General features: G+C 40.5%; 1 non-coding gene across 1 annotated transcript; it reads right to left on the bottom strand.

Moving 5' to 3' along the window:
* Positions 1-21,392: 21,392 nt before the first annotated feature.
* TRNAA-UGC (transfer RNA alanine (anticodon UGC)) lies at positions 21,393-21,464 on the bottom strand. Its single transcript has one exon. It is a non-coding gene; the product is annotated as a tRNA-Ala (tRNA).
* Positions 21,465-23,025: the final 1,561 nt, after the last annotated feature.

Genomic DNA, 23,025 nt, shown 5'->3' with positions numbered 1-23,025 from the left:
ATTTATACTTTATATATAAATTTATTTAAAATAGTCACTAATTAAGATATATATAAATAATTTTATATATATACCTATCCTAAAACTAAGGATAAATTTGGCCAAAATGGATCAATAATACATCCTAGACATTGCAATATAGTCTGTGCCTATTGGGACTGATTCTAAAGGCTTGAAAATGTTTCTGCAGTCAAAAATTTTCCAGTGACTTAACTTTGCCTGCAGTTTACTATAAATTTCAGCATATTTGTCAAAACTTTCTAAGGTATTCTGAAATATCAGAAAAATGACTGAAGGGTAGAAGACACTGAGATCTTTTCATCCATTGATTTAAAAGGAGTGTCAGGTGTTGGCGAAAAGGATGCAAGCATTCAAACTTTGCTCTTTACATTATTTTCTGTAAAACAAGACCAGCATCTTTTGTTATTTCAATCCTGGCATTCTTCTTTAAAATTTGATTCATTTTCCTATGTAAGTGTTCCTAATTTGCAATTAGTTTCTACTCTAATCATGTTCATCTAAAAAAAATATCATATAGCTGTCATTGTCTATTTTATTTAAACTCAATTTTATTTTACTTTATTTATGTTTTTGGCTGCCCTGGGTCTTCGTGGTGGCGTGGGCTCTTCCTTGTGGTGTGAGAGCTTCTCTAGTTGTGATCCACAAGCTCCAGATCATGTGGGCTCTGTTCCAATACCCGGGCTTTATTGCTCTTCAGCATGTGGGATTTTAGTTCCCCATCCTGGGATTGAATCTGCATCCTTCTGCACTGGAAGGCATATTCTCGACTATTAGGCCAACAGGGAAATCCTTGTGAGTGACTATTTTAAATCTACTGCCCCAACACAGAAATATGTATCAAAGCACCAGTGTTGAGGTATAAACTTCTCCCAAAACAAGCTTGAAAAATTTCAGAACATAACATCTTTTTCTTTTATAACAACAAATGCGTGTAACTGAGTTTGTGTTTTGGGGAGTTCGCTGTATAAATGAACAAATGAGAATTTTCCAAATTAACCTCAACTTACATTTATTTTTAATTTATTAGAGGATAGCTAGTATGGACAGGGAAGCCTGGCGTGCTGCGATTCATGGGGTCACAAAGAGTCAGACACGACTGAGTGACTGAACTGAACTGAACTGCGTAAAAAAAAAAAATCTTGCTATTAAGCTTATGTGCATGTTGTTAAAAACTAGCATTAAACAGCAATTTTTAGAACATAGACCAATAAAATATATTTTTTCAAGGAGAAATATTTTATCACTGACCTTGTAGAGCTGCTGGTATTTAGTGACACAAAAAAAGCAAAGGAACTTCAGCTTGCTTTATCATTCTTACAAATTCTCTCTATATAACATGTCATTTTATTTTTTGTCCTCTGAGAGACCACTTCCACTTCGTAAGCTTGGTTTACCAGTCTGCACAATATTAAACAAAATGACCTTAAGATATACGGATATTTATATATTGAATTTTTAGCTATTTAATTCAATGTAGGTCATGAATCTTTCGATTAAAGTCCTGTTTTGGAATTCTTCACATCTGGTGAGCCTGAACCAAAAGCAGAATGTCAACTTTGCCACCTCAAAATTTCACAAGGATTAAAAAAAAAAAGTCCCCAAATCATGTATAATATCCGTGATAAATCATTTTCAGCTGAGACATAAAAGGAATGTAGAGTAGGAAGAAAAGGAGAAAGTGGGTTTTGCGTTTTGTTTTCCTGTTGTTGTTTTAAAGAGGTATCCACAAGGATCTGGCTTCACCAGGGGCTTCGGGGGAAGGCTTTGATGTTCTCAAGCACAGCCCCGGGGTTCTGCAGAGTCCCAGAGGGAGAAACTGCCTTTCTGCTCAGTCACCCCTCGGATTCTTCACTTCCCCCTATGCTTTTGACCTCTGCAAAGTCCTTACTTTCCTACCAGCTGAGACAATGATGAAAACTATTTTCAAGATATTTTTCTGTCTTATCCAGCTTTTAGGTTGTTTGCATTTGAAAAGTCATTCGGGGCACCTACTCTGCCATCCCTCTGGACACTGACAGCTTCTAAAGAATGCTTTTCTCTTCACTTCCTCCAGCATGACGCTCTGATGTCCGCAACTGGCTCCTATCACTGCGATTTATGTTCTCATAGCTTTGTGCACTTCCCCTTTCATAGCAGGTCCTTATAATATTTGTGTCTTTTTCAACAAACTGTCAGCTTCCTGAAGCCTCTCTGCATTGCTTCCTGTAAAGACCCCAAAGCTTCACTTGGATACATTCAAGGTGTCTCTTTCTTGCTTGCTTCCTTTCTTCCTTTCCCTACTCAATTCTCCTTTCTCAGCCCCTTTTTCTTTATTCATTCCTTCAGTAAATATTTAATGAGAGCCAGCTGACCTATTTAAACAAGCAGCTAAAATACAATGTCCTAAGTATTATAGTCCCCTTCATGGATCATGGCCTTGATGTAGCGAAGCGGCTTGCATAACTCAATGAAGATATGAGCCATGCCGCGCAGGTCCACATTACTTTGCCAACAAAGGTCCATATATTCAAAGCTGTGGTTTTTCCAGTAGTCATATATGGATGTGAGAGTTGGACTATAAAGAAAGCTGAGTGTTGAAGAATTGATGCTTTTGAACTGTGGTGTTGAAGAAGACTCTTGAGAGTCCCTTGGACTGCAAGGAGATCCAACCAGTCCATCCTAAAGGAAATCAGTCCTGAGTATTCATTGGAAGGACTGATGCTGAAGCTGAAGCTCCAATATCTTGGCCACCTGATGTGAAGAGCCTGGAAAGCCTGATGTGCGGCAACCCATGGGGTTGCAGAGTCGGACACGAGGTAGTGACTGAATAATAAAGTGTTATGGTATGAGAATTATAAGATGACATAGATGTGTGTGGGGGGTTATGCTTAAGCTAAACTTGAGAAATTTAGGGAGGACCCACAGAAGACTTTACAGATTTCTCACAGCAATTATCCACTCACTAATACTCTTTTTTCTACCTCTCTCCCTTTCCTGCCTCACTGTCTTTTCTCTCCCTTTATATTCTCCCTGGAATCATCTCCCAAAGAAACCACCTGGATCAAACACTTATCTCAGGCTTTGCTTTTATTTTTTTTACTATTTTTTTTTGAAGTACTCTAATCTTTATTTTTTTTTTCTTTTTTTTTTCCATTTATTTTTATTAGTTGGAGGCTAATTACTTTACATCATTACAGTAGTTTTTGTCATACATTGAAATGAATTAGCCATGGATTTACATGTATTCCCCATCCCAGTCCCCCCTCCCACCTCCCTCTCCACCCGGTCCCTCTGGGTCTTCCCAGTGCCCCAGGCCCGAGCACTTGTCTCATGTACCCAACCTGGGCTGGTGATCTGTTTCACCCTAGATAATATACATGTTTCGATGCTGTTCTCTTGAAACATCCCACCCTCGCCTTCTCCCAGAGTCCACAAGTCAGTTCTATACATCTGAGTCTCTTTTTCTGTTTTGCATATAGGGTTATTGTTACCATCTTTCTAAATTCCATATATATGTTAGTATACTGTAATGGTCTTTATCTTTCTGGCTTACTTCGCTCTGTATAATGGGCTCCAGTTTCATCCATCTCATTAGAACTGATTCAAATGAATTCTTTTTAATGGCTGAGTAATATTCCATGGTGTATATGTACCACAGCTTCCTCATCCATTCGTCTGCTGATGGGCATCTGGGTTGCTTCCATGTCCTGGCTATGATAAACAGTGCTGCGATGAACATTGGGGTGCAGGTGTCTCTTTCAGATCTGGTTTCCTTGGTGTGTATGCCCAGAAGTGGGATTGCTGGGTCATATGGCAGTTCTATTTCCAGCTTTTTAAGAAATCTCCACACTGTTTTCCATAGTGGCTGTACTAATTTGCATTCCCACCAACAGTGTAAGAGGGTTCCCTTTTCTCCACACCCTCTCCAGCATTTATTGCTTGTAGACTTTTGGATAGCAGCCATCCTGACTGGCGTATAATGGTACCTCATTGTGGTTTTGATTTGCATTTCTCTGATAATGAGTGATGTTGAACCAAATAAGGAAATGTATAGACATTGTTCCAGTCTTTCCCTGTCTTTCACTTTAGTGCAACATTTTAGTCTCAGATCTGACTGTTACCTCCTTCATTTTCACCAAGTTTTTCAAAGTAAATTTCTGAGAGAGAAACTTATTTTTCCCAAATCCTCTTTCCTAGACCAAACTCTTCTTTCAATCATCAGAAGCCTATAGACTGGCTATTTTAGAATAAGGCACACGTTCTCACCCCAGTTAAATCCATTGTGGTGGCCGCATAGGGTAAAGAGGGCTGAACTCTTTAACATCTACTGGTAGAGAAATGAGGTGGCAGGCACCGATGGGTTTCTCCAGGCCAGAATACTGGAGTGGGCAGCCTTTCCCTTCTCCTGGGGATCTTCCCAACCCAGGGATCAAACCCAGGTCTCCCGCATTGCAGGCAGATTCTTTACTAGCTGAGCCACAAGGGAAGCCCAAGAATTCTTGAGTGGGTAGCCTATCCTTTCTCCAGCAGATCTTCCAGATCTGGAAATCAAACCAGGGTCTCCTGCATTGCAGGAGGATTCTTTACCAATTGAGCTATCAGGGAAGTCCCAATAATATCTCAGTTCAGTTCAGTTCAATTCAGTCACTCAGTCGCGTCTGATTTTTGTGACCTTGTGGACTGCAGCATGCCAGGCCTCCTTGTCCATCACCAACTCCTGGAGCTTACTCAGCTCATGTCCATCGAGTCACTGATGCCATCCAACCATCTCATCCTCTGTCATCCCCTTCTCCTCCCACCTTCAATCTTTCCCAGCATCAGGGTCTTTTCAAATGAGTCAGTTCTTCACATCAGGTGGCCAAAGTATTGAAATTTCAGCTTCAGCATCAGTCCTTCCAATGAATATTCAGGACTGATTTCCTTTAGGATGGACTGGTTGGGTCTCCTTGTAGTCCAAAGGACTCTCAAGAGTCTTCTTCAACACCACAGTTCAAAAGTATCAATTCTTCAACGTTCAGCTTTCTTTACAGTCCAGCTCTCACATCCATACATGACTATTGGAAAAATCATAGCTTTGACTAGACAGACATTTGTTGGTAAAGTTATGTCTCTGCTTTTTATTTATTTTTTTTTCTTTCTTTTTTTTTTCTTTTTTTTTTATTAGTTGGAGGCTAATTACTTTACATCATTACAGTAGTTTTTGTTATACATTGATATGAATTAGCCATGTCTCTGCTTTTTAATATGCTGTCTAGTTTGGTCATAACTTCTCTTCCAAGGGGCAAGTGTCTTTTCATTTCATGGCTGCATTCACCATCTGATGTGATTTTGGACCCCCCAAAATAAAGTCTGTCACTGTTTCAATTATTTCCCCGTCTATTTGCCATGAAATCATGGGACCAGATGCCATGATCTTAGTTTTCTAAATGTTGAGTTTTAAGCCAACTTTTTCACTCTTATCTTTCACTTTCATCAAGAGACTCTTTAGTTCTTCTTCACTTTCTGCCATAAGGGTGATGTCATATGCATATCTGAGGTTATTGATTTTCTCCCTGCCAATCTTCATTCCAGCTGTGCTTCATCCAACCTGGCATTTCACATGATGTACTCTGCATATAAGTTAAATAATCAGGATGACAGTATACAGCCTTGACGTAGCCCTTTCCCAATTTGGAACTAGCCTGTTGTTCCATGTCTGGTTCTAACTGCTGCATCTTGACCTGCATACGGATTTCTCAGGAGGCTGCTCAGGTGGTCTGGTATTCCCACCTCTTTAAGAATGTTCCACAGTTCGTTGTGATCCACACAGTCAAAGGCTTTGGCATAGTCAATAAAGCAGAAGGAGATGTTTTTCTGGAACTCTCTTACTTTGTCGATGATCCACCAGATGTTGGCAGTTTGAACTCTGGTTCCTCTGCCTTTTCTAAACCCAGTTTGAACTTTTGGAAGTTCCTAGTTCACATACTGTTGAAGCCTGGCTTGGAGAATTTTGAGCATTTCTTTGCTAGTGTGTGAGATGAGTGCAACTGTGCGGTCATTTGAATATTCTTTAGCATTGCCTTTCTTTGGGACTGGAATGCAAACTGACCTTGTCCAGTTTTGCGGCCACTGCTGAGTTTTCCAAATTCGTTGGCATATTGAGTGCAGTACTTTTACAGCACCATAATATCTACTGGCAGAGAAATGAGAGTGGCAAGCAGTCTGAAAATTAGTATGAGTTGAATTCTTTCAACAGTACTGTACAGGAAGTAATATTGTTCCACTATCATATGAGAAAACTGAGGTTCAAAGAGGTTAAGTGATCAGTTTAAGATTTCACACACATTAATGGTGGTGTCTGGGCTTACATCCCAAACTTTCTAACCCCAGCATTCTTTTTACTATGTCACAATGTATCTATAGCTTGAATGGTCCAGAGTCAGCAGATTAGATGTAAAACCAATATGCCTCTTTTAAGGTAATTGTAATATGTGACAAAGTAAATTATTTCCTGAAATAAGCTCATGCTTGCCTTCTACCTTTTTAGTTTTCAGAGCATAAACGTCAAAATGTATAAGCAAACAAGTGCGTCTTTGTAGTGGAAACAGAAAGATTAGGGGCTAAGTGGTGGGCAGCAGATAGTCTGTCTTAGAAAATTCATAGGTAATTGGTGACATAGTTGGGATCTTAACAGGAGATATTATAGTCAGAAGGGGCTATAAATCTAAAGCCTGACTCACTCAGAGTGGACATTTCATCACATCACTGTGAAAGCTTGTAAGCAAAAGCATGTCTGTAAGATTCCCCATTGACCCAGGATCTATTTTTGTGATGTGAAGCAATGGCTCTTCAAAAATACACACAATGCCTGGCAGGGCATTTATTTTTTCAAGTGGAAAGGCAATGTATTGCCTCAACATAATAGAAGACCCCAGTAGGGTAAATAAACTTCACAGTTGTCTCTAGTCAGGATCAAATGAGACCTCCCCGGTGACTCAGAGAGTAAAGACTCCACTTGCAATGCAGGAGACCTGAGTTTGATCCCTGGGTCAAATAGCACCCTCAGGATTCAGCTCTTCTATCTTTTAGCTCTGTCTTTGATTGATAAAATTTTAGTCTCTATCAGATGGAAGCAGCCATTTCAGCCCCCACCCCCTTTCAGGATTCAAGTCAATAGAATCAGTGCAAAAGTCTATTTCCTAGGAGACTTAGCACAGATCTCAGGGAATACTGTTGAGTCCTAGGTAATGGTTTGCCCATCCCTGAACTGATCATTGTGATGAAAGAAATTAGGTTGCCTGATTGGCTGCACCTGATTGCCTGGTTTGGATACTGTGTTGGATTTACCTAAAACACTCCAACAAAGAGTGGCAGGAGATGGAACCCCTAACAAAATCAAGATCCTTTCATCACAAGAAAAGAATAAACTCTTCATCACCTCAATAGATAGGCTTTCCAGGTGGTGCTATTGGTAAAGAATCCTCCTGCCAAGGTAGGAAACATAATAGACGTGGGTTTGATCTCTGGGTCAGGAAGATCCCCTGGAGGAGGGCATGGCAGCCCACTCCAGAATTCTTGCCTGGAGAATCCCATGGACAGGGGAGCCTGGTGGGCTACAATTTATAGGGTTGCAAAGAGTCTGACACTACTGAAGTGACTTAGCATACACGCACAACCCCAATATGAGCACACACATACATACAACAAGCATCCCTTACATAACCTAGGCAATCCTCACAAAGAAAGCTGTGGTTCTAACGCACTGGGATACAAACATGTTCAAAAACTTGTTGGATTTGAGCTGTTCTCAGATACTAAAGCTAATTCATGGGTTGACAGATTCTGTAGGTAGAATTTAAAAGGCCAAGGGTTCAAACATCCAAGGCAAATCTGTATTGCTCTTCTAATGCCAATCTAGCAAATTCCTATTCATTCCTCTATCCTAGTTTATTTGCTATCTTCTCTGTGAAGCATTCCCTCATTCTCTAATCAGGGTCCTTTCCTTTCACAATTATAGTGGTTATTGACAGTTCTGCAAAGAAGGTTGTTGCATAACGCTGTTGTTCAGTCACTCAGTTGTGTCTGACTCTCTGTGACCCCATGGACTGCAGCACGCCAGGCCTCCCTGGCAGATCTAGTTCCAGACCACCACAATAAAGTGAATATTACAATAACGTGAGTCACAGGAATTTTTGTTTCCCAATACATATAAACATTATGTTTACTATACTGTGTATAAGTGTCATATAATACATTATGTCTAAAAAAAGAAAACAATGTGTATACCTTAATTAAAAATACTTTAGTGATAAAAATTGTTAATCACCATCTGAGCTTTCAGTGAGTCATAATAGTTTTGCTGTCAGAAGGCCATGATGTCAATGACTGCTGACTGATCAGGGTGGTGGTTACTAAGGGTTGGGGTAACTGGCAATTTCTTAAACTAAGACACAATAAAATTTACTGCGTTGATTGACTCTTCCTTTTACTGTAGCACTTCAAGGCCATTGTAGGGTTGTTAATTGGCCCAATTTCATTATTACTGTGTCTCAGGAAATAGAGAGTCCAGAAAGGTGGAAAGAGACAAGGAATAGCAATTTGGTGAACAGATAGAACACACACACAGCATTTGTCAATTAAGTTCACTGTCTTCTAAGGGCACATTTTGTAGCATCTCAAAACAGTGACAATGGTAGCATTAAAGAAGACTGATTACAGATTACTGTAACAAATATAATAACAGTAATGAAAAGTCTGAAATATTGTGGAAATTGTAAAAATAAGACAGAGACACTAGGTAAGCAAATGCTGTTGGAAAAATGATGTTGATAGACTTACTCAGTGCAGGGTTGCCACAAATCCTCAATTGGTAAAAGAAAAAAAACAAACACACAGTGTCTGTGAAGAGCAATAAAATGAGATGTGCCTGTACACATTCTTCTCAAGAAAACATGGAACGTTATCCAGAGTAGATTGCATAGTAGGCCACAAAATAAGTCTTAAAAAATTTAAGAGGAGCAAAAATCACATCAATTATCTTTTTCTGATGACAATTTAGTGAAATAAAAAAAATTAATAGCAGTAAGAAAATAGAAAAATTCATAAGCATGTGGAGAGGGAGGTGGGAGGGGGAACCGGGATGGGGAATACATGTAAATCCATGGCTAATTCATTTCAATGTATGACAAAAACCACTGCAATGTTGTAAAGTAATTAGCCTCCAACTAATAAAAATAAATGGAAAAAAAAAAAAAGAAACTACACAACAGATTCTTGAATAACCATTGGGTCAAAGAGAAAAAAATGTAAAAGGGAATTTAAGAAATATCTCAAGACAAATAAAAATGAAAACACAACATTCCAAAACTTATGGGATCCAGGAAAAAAAAAAGTAATAAGAGGGAAGTTTATAATTGATAGAGATGAATGCTTATAGTTAAAAACAAGAAAGATCTCAAATAAACAACCTAATTTTACACCTTAAGGAATCAGAAAAAGAGAAACAAATTAAGCACAAAAATAGTAGAAGAAATGAAATACTGAAGATTAGAGCAGAAATAAGTGAAATAGAGAACAGGAAAACAATTTTAAAAATCAACAAAACCAACAGTTGGTCTTGAAAAGATAAACAAAATCCACAAATCATTAGTTTTCCATATGTATGCCTGTTCTTTGTCTTATTGACCTCTGTATGGTCACACTTGCCCAGGATAGGACCCCAACAAGGTCTTCACATGAGTTTACTTAGTAAATTGAGGCATAACACCCAGCATAGCCCTGACATGTTGTTAAGTATCCAATGTGCTAAAAATTCACTGAGCACAAATTTCCCTGGAACAAAAAGCTCTGCTTGTTTATTGGTGGAAATCTAATTATGTTTATTTTATTTAACATGCAATGATGAAATAGATACATCAGTCCTCAAACCTCAGACATCTTGTTTACCTAAAGTGTCTGTCCATCTCCACAGCCCCAGAGAACAGTTCTGAGAGCTTCTCCTTAGAGAAGAGCATAGGCTGCTGCACATACTTTATTTTGATTTTATTTGACCCTCAAAAACTCATTTGTGACTCATTTCTCACTTCAGTAACGTTGCCAGTGAGCGTGTACAGGATCATACTGAGCCCAGGAATTTCAAACTAAAGTCACACATACAGCAAAATGGTTAAAAACACAGTCTTTTTCATCACACACACCCAGGCATTTCAACACATTAGTGGATGCCCACAGTGTTCATTCCTTTAGGATTGTTTTTTGTCATCCTTGAGCTCCAATGTGTTTTTGCATAAAAGAGAGGAAAAGAATCATACCTAAGTCATGCGAAATTTAAAGAAAAGAGCATTAAGCTATGACAAACCTAGACAAGATATTAAAAATCAGAGACATCATTTTGCCAACAAAGTTACATACAGTCAAACTACTGGTTTTTCCAGTAGTCATGTATGGATGTGAGAGTTGGACCATAAAGAAAGCTGAGCACCAAAGAATTGATTCTTTTGAACTGTGGTGCTGGCGAAGACTCTTAAGAGTCTCTTGGACTGCAAGGAGGTAAAACCAGCTAATCTTAAAGGAAATCAATTCTGAATATTCATTGGAAGGACTGATGCTAAAGCTGAAGCTCCAACACTTTGGCCACCTGATACAAAGAGCTGACTCCTTGAAAAAAGACCCTGATGCTGAGATAGATTGAGGGCAAGAGGAAAAGGGAGCAACTAAGGATGAAGTAGCTGGATGTCATCAGTGACTCAATGGACATGAATTTGAGCAAACTCCGAGAGATAGTAAAGTATAGAAAAGCCTGGCATGCTGCAGTCCATGGGGTCACAAAGAATCAGAGATGACTTAGCAACGAAACAACAAAGAAACCTCTAATCTGGGCTTAATGAAAGTCACCAAGCTAGGAACACACATATGGGTGCATGCTCATTTGTGTCTGACTCTGTGACCCTATGGACTGTAGCCCGTCAGGCTCTTGGATTCTCTAGGCAATAATACTGGAGTGGTTTGCCATTTCCTCCTCCAGGGTATCTTGATGACCCAGGGATCTAACCTGTGTTTCTTGTGAATCCTGCATTGGCAGGCAGGTTCCTTACCACTTGGGAAGCTAGGAATGCACACAGTAAGAAAGAAAAAAAAAAAAAAAAAAAGAAACTTAAGGAAGATTACCAAGTAAAATTCTCTTAGGTTAAACAGATAATTTGATGTATATCTCTTTTGCAAGATTTTTTCTTCCCTTTGTCATGTTTAACATAAAAACTATGCACCTGATCCTGGCACATCCATCTGTCCACCATTTGTCTTGCTGGCTCCACTTGCCTCATCTCTTACATTAGCTAACTCCTTTTTTCAACAGTGACTACATCATGATTTGGTCATATCATTCCATCTCCCTGGAACTCCTTCCTGCTCCTCTTTGCTAGATGAGAAACTCCTCCTCATTGCCCAAGTCTCAGCTCAGCCTCCATCTTCTCCACCTTCTCCAGTGTGACTTCCTGCTCTGTGCTCCCAGAGCACATTGGATAGAATTCTGGCAAAATGCTCTCAACTTTGTGCATACTTACATATGCTTCCCCCATGGTAAAGAACCATTCTGTCAATCCAGGAGACTTAAGAGACATGGGTTTGATCCCTGGGTCAGAAGGATCCCCTGGAGAAAGGAAGTGGCAGCCCACACCAGTATTCTTGCCTGGGAATCCTATGGACAGTTAGGCCTGGCGATCCAATGTAGTCCATAGGGTTGCAGAGAGTCAGACATGACTGAAGCAACTTAACACTCACACATGTATGTATTATTTCTCAAGCTGGATTATAAGATCTTCCAGAGAGGTGCCCAGGGCTGGTTCATCTTCACATCCCTGGAGCATAGCTTACCTGCTGGTGATAATTGGAACAAAGGAGCCTCAGTGACATTGAGTGAACTTTTGCAAAGGCAAGTTTGGTCTGGCTACCTGATTTTAGTTGAACCCCAGGTTTCACCCAGGGCTTCCCTGGTGGCTCAGTTGGTAAAGAATCTGCTTGCAATGCAGGAGACTGTGTCGCTAATATCCCCTGCAGAAGGGAATGGCTATCTACTCCAGTATTCTTGCCTGGAGAATTCCATGGACAGAGGAGCCTGGCGGGCTACAGTCCACGGGGTCACAAAGAGTTGGACATGACTGAGCTACTAACACTTTCACTTTCCAGGTTTTAGTCATGCTTGAGTGATGTCGCAGAACTTTCTGTCCACTTTTCGGGGTGGACCTTGAATACTGTTATACCCACAAGAGAGAACAAGCTCTGGGAACAGAGTCACACTGAAGCAGCTGAGGAAAAATCTACCATGGTAAAGTATTTATTCACTTGGAGAAAGCATGTGGCCAATATTTCCTGCAGCCAGGTTGGAGAGTCTCTTTGGGACCTTGAGCTGAGAGCTGTGGCAGCTTGCTTGGAAGCCAGTAAAGGAAAATGTCATTAATTAATGACATCCTCTTTCCACCCTCGGAAGTGTGGCATTTGGAATCAGACTGACGGGAACTTTAATTTTCATTTCAATCTTCACCTATGTGACCTTGAAAAAATTACTTAACTTTTCTAAGCTTCTGTATTATCTTCATCTGTGAAACAGGAATAACTGTATTTTCCCAAGAGGGATGTTGTGAGGAATTTGGACAGACTATAGTATAGAGTATATAGCATCTATACTTTTGAATATTTAGAATATAGTTTCTGGAGGAGCTTGGCACACAGGATCCTTGACGCAATAGCGACAGTTGTTACTGAGATAAACCAGCTTATGACTAGTTACTTGAGTCAGGAAGGACATCTTCTGTGCTGAAATCACAGATTCCATGTAACTAACTCCCTCTTTTCAATACACTGTCACTTTCCAAACTATGAATGCATTGCCATATTAATACTTCTCAAGAGAGCTGTGTCATTACATGTCTATGTAAGACGTTCAGTCACATCTGACTCTTTGTGACCCCATGGCCTCTAGCCCACCAGGCTCCTCTGTCCATGGAATTCTCCAGGCAAGAATGCTAGAGTGGATTGCCAGTTCCTTCTCCAGGGGATCTTCCCAATACAGGGATCAAACCTTGGTCTCCCACACTGCAGACAGACCCTTTACCTCCCGTCATTATGTGGGGTCTCCTTGAAGTTGGCAGACCCCAAAATTATGAGCCCTAAATTCAAGCAGGTTATTTCTGGGTTCTTGGCAAATGACTAACCTCATGTAGCAATGAAATTCTATTACTTCCCACCTGATAATGACACTTCTTGACTTTCTGTCCTTGACAATAATACTCACTTTTCCTATATTGTCTCCCAGATTTCTTAACATGATTTATAAAGCCATCTACCTTCCCATCCTTAGGACTTTGTATAATTGCCTCCTCTTCCTGAAGCTTTACCATTTGCTCATCTTAACTCTCATCCTTCAGGTCACGATTTATCTGCCATTATGACCACCCCATGGAGGATTCACCAACCCTTAGTAGGTTTAGGACTCAGTGCACTTTTTCCCCCATCACTTATCAAGCTTTATATTACTCCTGGATTTTAAATCCCCAAATATGGTTTCATCTGAGCCACTCCCCTTGTGTTCCAGGCACCAACACTAATAAAGGGGGAAAAATCCAATTTAATTGACCTAGCCATATTCACACCCTCATAAAGCAGATATTCTTGTTTTTATATTAATTTTCTTGGAGCTCTTTTACCTCTCATAAAAATTGGGATGGTAATACCTTCCAGAGATAATTTCTTTGGCTCTTTGAGAACAAAAGGTAACCCCGTAAAAAGGGAGGATCCCTGTGTCTGTGTTCTGTTTCTATAATGTTCTAACCAGGTAGGTTGTCTAATGTTCAAGTCTCTTGATTCTTTTGTAAAACACAGAGAGAAATCTTCCCTCCCTATTTCATGGGTTTATTAAATGGATCCAAAGAGAAAAAATAGTATTAGAACATGATGTGCAGAATGTTGATGTAAATGTGAATAGTGCCTATAACTGACACATCTTGTCTCAGAGAAAGGAGAAAATTGAGTCCTAATAGCAGATTTTCTAATAAAGTTCAGATTAAAGTTCAGGGAAGATTGGGAAGTGAGACATGGATATTTTAGTGAATATATTTATAAATTACCTGGCTAGAGATGTAGTTTGGGTGGGGAGGGTGTGGGGGAGACATTCTGAGAAGCTGATTTGCTCCCAAATCTCAGGTCTAAAGGTTCTGTGATGGGATGGGAAGGAAGGTACAGAGACTTTGTTCTTCCCACGTCAGCCTTTGCCTAATTTTTGTAGCTATTTTATTCATAATTTAAATCTACAGACTTTAGGTAAATAGTAAGCATTTTTTGGGTTCTTTTTTGAAAGTCATAAATGCTCATCAAGCAGAAATTATCAGTGTGACACCATTTTCTTGGCACCAAATTGCACTTTAATGGCAGATCTAGGGTAGGTCTGTACTGATTTTGTGGCAAAGAGATTTGTGCTGTGTTTTCTAAGAGATTGTAGCACAGGAGGCCTTTCGACAGGTTGTGAAACAGGCCCTTGCTGATCAGTTCACTCACCCACGTGTTTTCAGCTGAATGTATTCATTTCAATCTAGTCAATACCTACAACTACTGAGTCCTTGACATGTTTGCTTAATCTATCCCTTGGGGGGAAAAAATGACTGTAGTGAGCTATATCTGAGGTCCCTTAGGCACCAGCCCTGAGCCTTTGTCTTCTAATCTGCATAAATTTGTATAAAAATATCAACAATGCCTCTGTTAAAGTCCCAGTCCAACATAAGTGCGTCATTAACTTTGGTTTCATTTCTATTTGTTTCTAGATCCATGCTGTCTCTTCCTGATATACTACCACCCGTCCACCCTCTCTTGGGTACCCTCTGAGGTGATGGTAACAGATCCACCTGTGAGGAGCTGAGATGCTTATCTTTTAACTCCCAACCCTCATTGGGTGGGGGTGATCCATAGGGTGCTCTGCAGGTGGGTTCAGTGAGCACCCATCTGGAGAAAGCCTCAGGTGAACAAGCAGAGATGCAGACGCTTGAAGAAGGATGCTGTCAGCCTTCATAGGAACCTGTCTGCTTGGGGTGCAGGTGAGCAGGGTGTGGCCCAGGCAGTGTGGGTGTCTGTTGCAATGTGTATCCCAGGCCAAGAGCGATCAGGAGATAAGAACAAGAAGCAATGGGTACAGAATGGAGAACACAAGAACATACATGATGCTAGGAGGCAAGAGGGCAGTCGACACAGAGAAAATGTGAGTTAGACTAGGAGACCTAAGCAGTTAGCATGGATCTACAGATTTCCCTGTCAAGGTGCCTGGAGCCCCTGGGGGCCCACACACAGACTCCATCTGCGTTGTCAGTGTGGGGAGATCAAAAACTTCTTTTAAGATTCTGTCCTTTCTGCCAACTCATGTGCATCCTTAAACTATCCTACCTCTTCTTCCTTAAACCCACTTGAGCGAATCTTTGTTCCTTGCCAACCAAAGAGCCCCAGCTAAAGCACTCCTTAAATCTGCAACCAACCTCAGCTAAACCAGAGCCTCAGGCTTCGTCATAAATGCTTGTTGGTGTTCTGCCAGGCAGCATGGTTGGGACATGAAGAAGGCAGGCTGTGGAGTCAGACCACCTGGGTTTAATTTCCAGCTCATCTACTTTTTACTGTGTGACTTTAGCAAGTTACTTAACTTCCTTGTGCCTCAATTTTCTTATCTCTAAAGTGGGGGTAATGATACCTACCTTAATGCATTGGGGCTTCCCAGGTGGTGTGAGTGGTAAAGAACCCTCCTGTCAATGAGGAGACATATGAGACATGAGTTCGATCCATGAGTTGGCAAGATCCCCTGGAGCAGGAAATAGCAACCCACTCTAGTCTTCTTGCCGGGGAACTCCCATAAACAGAGGAGCCTGGTGGGCTACAGTCCATAGGCTGGCAAAGGGTCAGACATGACTTAGCAAGCATGTGCTTTGTTACTTTAATTTTTTGAATATCTCAATGGACAGGAGGGAAAACTTGAAGACTGAGGTCAGATCTTGAAAGTTGGTATTTTTCCAAGATTGAATGCCTCAAACATAACCTAGGAACTAGTCAAGGAGGCAACAGCCTCACCATAGCAGGGGACCAAGTTGATCCTCTTAGACTCTCTTGGCTGAGACTTCTGTTATTCCCAGATCTTTGAGGCTTCTTTGCACATAAACGAGGGCGGACAAGCTGGGATAATCTCATTCTCTGCTTCAGGACACCTTGCATATATGCAGCTGGGAGTTTAGCTAAATCTCTGCACAGGAAGATGCTAGAGGTAGCTTCAAGTCTGCTCAGTAGGAACCTCCAGCAGCCCTTCCATAGAGCAGGGATACCACTGAGGTTGACACCCCTGACAAGTGAGAACTGGCTGGCATTCTGTCACCAAGTCCAGGGACATCTTATTAAACTGTTAGACTTTTCTAGCCTCTGTCTACATCTTGCACTTCCCATTAAATTCTGAAAGGACAGAAAAAGGGTGATTGGGGCTGGAACTCTGCCTTGCCCCTTGGTTTCTCCCACTAGACTGACGCTCCTTAGAGCTGAGACAGGTCCTGGCTCCTCTGTTGGCCCCACTGGTCTATGGTCCCTGAAAACTGGAACAGAACTGAGCTGCAAAAATACTTAATGGCCAAAAAACATTTGGTGCATGTAGACACAGACGAAATAATACGATCAAACTCCTCCTCCAGGGGCATTCACATAATGCTGCCCCCACCCTCCCCACCTATAACACTCTTTCAACATTGCTTCTTATTAAAACTATTAATCCTTTAGATCTCAGCAAATATATTACCTCTCAAAGGAGTGATCCCAGGTTGGCCAATTAGCCAAACCCCCTTGTTATACTTTGATGTCAAACTCTGTGCAATTATATATTCAATGTCTGATTATATTTTATATTATGCTCCCCTCCTCCCCACTATAACCTTCATTATACCTAAAAACACATCAGCTTCAGGCACCATGGCATCTCAGGTGTCCAGCAGAGTGACTGGAACATAGAAAAATCACAAAATAATATTTTCTGAGTCAATGAAAAAATGAACAAATATAAAGACTGCAAGCAAAAAAATATGTTTACTGCAACCCTGAGTCCTAAAATGATTAAAAAGCCAATAGTTGGCTTTTATAGATCCAAGGTTGGCCAAAAACCAGCTGGAGGAGAAGTGGGTTAGGAAATATATAAAAGCTTTCTAATCATCTTTGTTATGGGGGTCCTTTCAGCCAGACAATTATGTTCTCCTGTTCTCCTTTCAGTAAACAGGTTTAGAAGGGAGGTGCATTTCCATGATGTTTGCCAATTTTATAGATGCATTTTTTTCTTCTAGAGCTGATGAGTGAATGCTTATTAAAAAAGAAAGAAACAGGTGGTTCAAATGGAGAGTTTTAGCCCACTGAAGCATTAGTTTAGTGTGGTATTTTTTCCTTAATACAGACCTTTAATAATTGGAGTGATGTGCCCTTCATTGTTGTATGGGTGCCAATCTTTGTAAAACTACATGCAAATTTTTTGAGATGGAATTTAAACTCATCTTTGTTTCTTTTATTTGTATGACTATTTTTAATGTAACATGAACCAAAATGCTTGTTTCCACCACCACACATGTTGTTTTGAAACACTGTCCATACTCAGCACAGATCCCGTATATTAACTGCAGTGTTCATATAACACATCAATGGACGGGTCACTGATTTCTCTAGAAAGAGCAGTTCAAATACCAAAATGGTTATCTTTAAGGAATGGAAAGGGCATTTCCACTCACACATTGGGTATTTCATAGAAACTACCTAACCCCAACCTATAGATTTTTCTTTTTTTCTATTTTATTTATGTTATTCTGAGGAACTTGGATTCACTGATTTTCACAAACCTATGCCAGTGTTTTCCAAATAATGCTTTATCGAAACTAATGTCTTATCTCCTGTTTTGACAGTCTTCATGGCAAAGCAGGAGGCTGAGTGAAAACCATTCCTTCCTTCAATTATTCAGCTGTCCCTTCATCCATCTATTTGTTCAAATATTTGTTCATAGAGTGAAGACAACTTTATTTGAAATCTATCACCTGTCAGGAATGTCGCCAGGCTCAGCATCGTGATACCATGATTCAAATTACCCTTCATTCCACCTGTGTGACCCTGCCGGAGGTCATCCTCATAGAGCTGGCAGCCACTACGGTCCTTGGAGTGTTAGTCATTACCTCAGTGCGTCTTCCTTTTCTCATCAAAGCCTTACCTCTTGGGTGCAGAGATGCATCAGTTGGATCATCTGATGTTGGGTAGAAAAGGCAGGCAAGTCAATGGTCACAACTCACTGTGGTATGTGTGAAGATAGGGCTAAGAGTAGGTGTGTGTGAGAGCACGGATAAAGGGTGAATCCGCCATGCTGAGGATGTAGGGATGGAAAAGTAAGATGATGTCTGAGCTGAGTGTTGTCAGACATGTACAACTGAGTGTAGTGAAGGGAGAAGGAAGGGAACCTAAGAGAGGGAGCCGAGTGTATCTGGATTTCCACAAGCTCTTTGACAGTTTCGTGGTCAACGGAACTACTTTTAGAATTGGAAATTGGCATATTTTTCATTAGTCTAATAAAGGGGGAGCCTTAGAAGAGACTCAGCATGGCCCTCCTGCCTCTTTACGTTTCCACCCCAGGTTCTTCCTCTCACCTTCCATGTGGTCTCCCCTGCTCAGCTGCCTTGTCCGAGTGGAAACTCACTCACTGCTGGTGCCTGGAGCACACATCCCATGCCCGTGTCTTTTCGACCAGCGCAATCCCGGGCTGAGTCCACTGCCAGCCGTCTGATGACCCTGGCCCGCTGGGCAGACTCAGCGCCTCTGGTGGAAGGTGACGGCGAGCCTTCTGCAAACAGGAAGCACCCGGCTAATTCTGCTGATGCTGCAAACTGGGAAAGGCAGATAGGCAGTCACCGTTTTTCAAACTGACAGCTGGAAATAAAAAAAAAAAAAAAACAGCCATAAGGCCAAATGTTCACTGAGGCAGAGCACCTTGATGGGAAAGTTGAAAGTGAATCAACTTAATGAGGAGAGGACGTGGCTTTGGGTATATTGCCTATCAGAATGCCAGGCATAGGCAGATAAAACCTCCAGACGTTGACTTAATAGACATTAAGGAAGGAGATAAGACCTCCAGGAAGCCTCCTGTACTTCCTATCTACATATAACCTCACTTAATCAACACCAATGCACTTATAAGCCAAAATCTGAAATTCTGAAGCAGAGATTGCCTTTTCAGACAGAGTAATACCACAGGACCCAATTAACTGGGGACAAATAGAAAGTGGGAGATAAAATATTATATAATGAGATCAGCTGGGGGATGCAAATGAAATCCCACAGTCTTGTAATGTGATAGAAAAAATATTTATACAAATGGTTATATTTATATGTAGAACATCAAAGAGTTGCCCAAATCCAGTGCCCATGTGAAATCGCCCTGTGGGCTATGGAGAATTCCAGGTATAGTCAGATTCTGGTCCGGAGATGCTCCATTTAGGAAAACCCGAACTGTATGCATCATCTATTATGAATCTGTGGTTGCACTCGGTTTCCGGAAAAACATAGTCCTGGATTCTCAGAAATGTATTCCTCTATTGCTTCAAGCTTTCATTTCGCATGATGTTACAGAAAGAGGTAACAAAAGGGAAAGGCAAACCTCAGTCATTTTCACAAGCCTACAATTTACCAGATAATGTTTTTTTTCACATACCTTCTTTAATTTACTTCACATTCATGCAAGAAACAGAACATAGTTCTTCATTTTACAAATTTGGACTCAAGACTGTGTGTGTGCTTAGTCACTGGGTCATGTTTTCCAGCAAAAATATTGGAGGGGGTCATCATTTCCCCCCCCATCCCAGGGGATCTTCCTGACCCAGGGATCAAACCCACAACTCCAGGATCTTCTTCATTACAGGTAGATTCTTTACCCTCTTGAACCATTGGGAACTCAAGAATAGCAGGTGCTAAATGACTTACTTAAGGCTGAACAGTGGAAGAGTGGGGTCTGGGCCACCATCTCAGAAATGCTAGAAGCAAAGTGAATGACTGTTCTATACAGGATGAACCACAAGTTGCTCCAAGTACTACCTGGGTACATCTGTGTTTTTAATATCCAGGTCCTAGTAAACCCTAGTCCCCTCATCTTTATAATCCGCCCATCATGCTGCTGCTGACTAGTCCTCAGTCAAACCCTGCAGCCCCATGGACTGTAGCCCACCAGCCTCCTCTGACCACCAATCCTGACAAGCTGAAATAAGGTGCTTGCAGTTCAAGGTGCTTACCTGTCCCATCTCATATCTTCAAGATTTGTGACTCAAAGGGGAACTTTCCATTCACAGTGAAGCTTTTGGAATAGCAGGAGAGGTGGAATTTATGCCCTTGTTTGTGACTCTCTTTTTAATATTATTTAATAACCAGATAATCTTAGAAACAGAATCAAGCCAATCAATCAATATCCAAGGACACAGCTACCTAACTTTCAGTTAAATCACTTATTTTTTGTGGTGTGTTGGTTGCTCATCTGGGATTTCAGGTTCATATTAAGAAAGCTCCCATGTATGATCTCCATCACCTAGCGGCAGTCACGAGCTATTATAAGAGCTACCAAAATCCAGCATGAATGCTGCTTCTTGTTTGGCTCCCGAAGCAGTTTTTTTTTTCTTTTTTCTTTTTTCTTTTTTGATGCTCAACTATTTTTCTTCCAGTTTATTGCGATAATTGACCTACAGCCCTGTATAAGTTTAAGGTGTACAGCACAATGGTTTAACATGCATACATCATAAGATGATGATCACAATAAGCAAATATCCATCACCTCATATAGATATCGTTGCTCAGTTGCTCAGTCATGTCTGACTCTACAACCCCATGGAATGCAGTATGCTAGGCTTCCCTGCCCATCACCAACTCCCGGAGTCTACTCAAACTCATGTCCGTTGATTTGGTGATGCCATTCAACCAGCTTATCCTCTGTTATCCCCTTCTCCTCCCACCTTCAATCATTTGCAGCATCAGGGTCTTTTCAAATGAGTCAGTTCTTCACATCAGGTGATCAAGGTATTGAAGCTTCAGCTTCAGCATCAGTCCTTCTAAAGAATAGTCAGGGTTGATTTCCTTTAGGATGGACTGGTTGGATCTCCTTGCTGTTCAAGGGACTCTCAAGAGTCTTCTCTAGCACCACAGTTAGCATCAGTTGTTTGATTTTCAGCCTTCTTTATGAACATTAAATAAATAGAAAAAAGCAAAATTTTTTTTCTTGAATTTACTATCTTAACCCCATATATAACATAAAGCAGTGTTAATTACATTTATCTTGATGTAATTTTTTAAAATTCAAATCTGTACATGCACTAGCTATATTTTCCAAGAATTAAACAAGAAGAAAGTGGAGATGCTGGGGATTGAACCCAGGACCTCATACATGCAAAGCATGCGCTCTACCACTGAGCTACATCCCCATGTTGATGCAATGCTTTTAAATAAGTTTTGTTAGTGTCTAATCAAAGAAACTTGCCTGAACCAAGCTATTTTACCTTAGGGGAAAAAAGCAATATTATGTCATGTGGATGTAATTTTGATAACGGAAATTGGAGAATATCACAGTTAGTAGCTCAACTCTGACTTTATAAGATATAATATTTTATCTTCCATAGAGGCAGTAAATCCACAATTTACAAATTATTTTTCATAGAAAACGTGACAGCAGATTATATGGAGAAAATCAGAAAAAGGTATAATGACCCAGGAATTCATTCCTTTATGAGGATCCAATTAAATTATATATATTTAAATGTTTGATTATAAAAGTTATATAAGCTCATTATTGATACTTTATAATGTATATTTATACTATCAGAGATAACTTTTCCATGCAGGGTTACTGTTTCCCAGTCTTTCTTGTAGAGTTAATTGGATATACAGTTCTGTATTCTGATTTATTCCCAGTTACATTATATAATCAACACTTCCCCCACATTCTTCAGAAACCCACAGCAGCAGTTTGTATGTAGCTGGCTCCAAATCTCTCAGCACAATTCAGTCCCTGGCCACCAGAGCTTTAGGTACATCCACAGCAAAGATCGATTCTCCTCTTTGAATCTCTTGTCTCTGGGTGTACATGTTCATTTACACATAAGGCCTAATATCAGTTTTCCTACTTTTACTGTAGATGATACTCAAGAAGTATGCTTGGATTTGTATTGCTTCCTGCCTCTAGGATGAACTCTCTTAAGCCACTAAGACCAAACCTGGTCCACCTCAGCCTTCAAGGGACAGTGTGTTAGTTCCAAGAGTGCCTATCACAGTAATACTGGTTTTATAATCCCTTGCTTACATGTTTATCTCTTGCACTATGCTGTGGACAGTACCCCAACTGAAGATGGGACTTCATTTATCCTCACTCTTGAATCTTTGTCCTTTAATTTGTGCACTTCATACCCAGTTCACAGGTGCTCAATAAGTGTTAACCATGTAAATGAACAAATATGTAAATATTGAATTGGTTTGCTTTGGTTTTAGTCGCTGTTTCTGAGTCTGTAGCCCCATGAACTGTAACCCTCCAGGCTCCTCCATCCTAAGATTTTCCAGGCAAGAATACTGGAGTGGGTTGAATATTGAATGGATAGATTCAAGTTACCAGTCAAGAGAGCCAAGACTGAACACATAACATTATCTATCTTGATAGGTTCAGCATATTTGAATCTACAGACCACAGCTTGGATTCAAGATGAAGGGATAAAGGATCCCCACTGTATATGGCAAAGCACCCTTCATGGATCTCAAAAAATTTTTCATGTTGTGAAAGACCTAAAGAGAAGCTGTTAGCTTTTATAATGGTTCATGATTGTAGGTATGGCAGTACATAATGTCTTTTCACACACCTTTCTATATACAATGAACAGTGTATCTCTTGAAAGCTAAGGCCCTGAAGATGTCTCTGGACCAGAAATAGACCTAATATACATTCAGATGACTACTAGGGCAGAATTTCAATCAAGAGCTATCTGGTATCAACTGTTT

Source organism: Odocoileus virginianus, chromosome 29, assembly GCF_023699985.2.
Source record: "Odocoileus virginianus isolate 20LAN1187 ecotype Illinois chromosome 29, Ovbor_1.2, whole genome shotgun sequence".
NCBI classification, from domain to species: domain Eukaryota; kingdom Metazoa; phylum Chordata; class Mammalia; order Artiodactyla; family Cervidae; genus Odocoileus; species Odocoileus virginianus.
The sequence above is the reverse complement of the archived record's forward strand: the minus strand, read 5'-3'. Positions and strand labels throughout refer to the sequence as shown.